This window comes from Alligator sinensis, unplaced genomic scaffold (genome assembly GCF_000455745.1).
Source record: "Alligator sinensis unplaced genomic scaffold, ASM45574v1 scaffold717_1, whole genome shotgun sequence".
In the NCBI taxonomy this organism is placed as follows: domain Eukaryota; kingdom Metazoa; phylum Chordata; order Crocodylia; family Alligatoridae; genus Alligator; species Alligator sinensis.
This window is the reverse complement of record NW_005841961.1, coordinates 1,356,340-1,357,941: the sequence shown is the minus strand read 5'-3', so window position 1 is coordinate 1,357,941 and position 1,602 is coordinate 1,356,340. Positions and strand designations below refer to the sequence as shown.

The window sequence follows — 1,602 nt, the reverse complement described above, 5'->3', positions numbered from 1 at the left end:
GGCACAGCTCCCCAGGCCACTGCCCTTCTTTTGCAGCTAGCGCTGGTGCCCCCCTGGGAAGAGCTGGGGGAAGTGATCAGAGACCTGGGCGAAAGATCAGGGAGCTAGGGAATCCAACTGGGAACTGGAATATTCAGGGACCTGAACATTCCCCCAGTTCCCAGTTCAATTCCCCAGCTCTCTAATTGCTTCTGTGCCCTGGGTTTCAGCAGGCTGCCACTACAGTTTTAGCAGCAGCCTGCTGAAACCCTGCATGCTGATCGGGGGCCTGCATGCCCCCCCCCGGGGAAGAGCTGGGGAAATGAACAGAGAGCTGGTGGAAGCGATCAGAGAGCTAGATGTCAACATCAGAGAGCAGTCCTTCCCCCCTCTTTCCCCTCCCTCTTCTTAGTTTCTGTTTAGATGCAGCAAGCCTGGCTTCAAAACTTGAAACATTTTGAAACTTTTAAAATGTTTCGAGTGCTCTCGTTTTGTTTTGAAGCTGTTTCGAAGCCTTTTGTTTCATTTTGATTTCACTGTTTCGAGCTTAAAACACATAGAAACAGCTTTGAAACAAAACACTCGTCAAAATTTCACGGAGCCCTATTATATCATTAAATAAAAATTAACACCATTAAAATGTGGAATTGTACAAAAATTCAGGATAATATTTTCTGAAGTCTCTAAGCCCTATTGAAAAACAGTGGAATTCAGACACCCAAGTTCCTTAAGTGACTTTAGATAAAACATACTTAATGTATTATCTGGAAGACTAAACTGCTTCTCTACTTGAAGGAAAAAGTACCGTATAAACCTTTTATCTTAAAAGTACAACTGAATTAAAAAGTAAGACCATGCTACATGACACACAAACAAAGGACAAGTATGCTTACAACCTGTTATCTAACAAACAGCTTGAATTCTTATCTCTTCAGGGGGATGAGAAAATTACATATTTTTCAAACAGAGTAGTGATCAAGACACAGTATTGAAGTATTTGGGGCCTGACTTCCAGTTGTAATATCTAGCTCCTTATAAATGACCTTTCAGTCATAGATCTCAAAGAACATTACGAGGGGAGGTTATTTTTCCCCCATAGTATATATAGGGAAATTGAGGCAGGAATGGGAAGTGGCATTCTCAACGTCATTTAGGTGAGTAATAAAGATAGGAAAAAAACCAAGGTTTAGTGCTTTATCAAGCCTGACCATACTGCCTTCATTGGACATGAGGGGACCTGAGGCAGCAACATTCATGAGATCAATGCTCCCAGTGAATAAAGATTATTTAGCTAACTTCCCCAAGTCCAGTTGGTTTAAACCACTCAAAGGAGATCTGTCCTACTGGCACCTGCTACCACTGTCAATTTTGGAAGATGTGACCGGCAGTTCTTGCAGATCTGAGCCTTACCTATCTAAAAAAAAACCCTTTGTTTGAAGTAAAAAACAATATGATCATGTTTCAGCTAAGTTCAAATAAGTGAAGGCTTATATTAAGAATCACAGGCTATATTTGCTCTTTATGTATTTATGTATGTGTGTATGTATTACTACTATTATTAGTGGTATTAGTATTACCAGTAGTAGAATTAACATTATTGTAACGGCTTTGACATTTACAATT

General features: G+C 40.4%; 1 protein-coding gene across 1 annotated transcript in view; it reads right to left on the bottom strand.

The window, feature by feature from the left end:
- The window catches only part of CNBD1 (cyclic nucleotide binding domain containing 1), a 182,996-nt gene that overhangs the window by 180,705 nt on the left and 689 nt on the right, over positions 1 to 1,602 (bottom strand). The window lies entirely within an intron of this gene.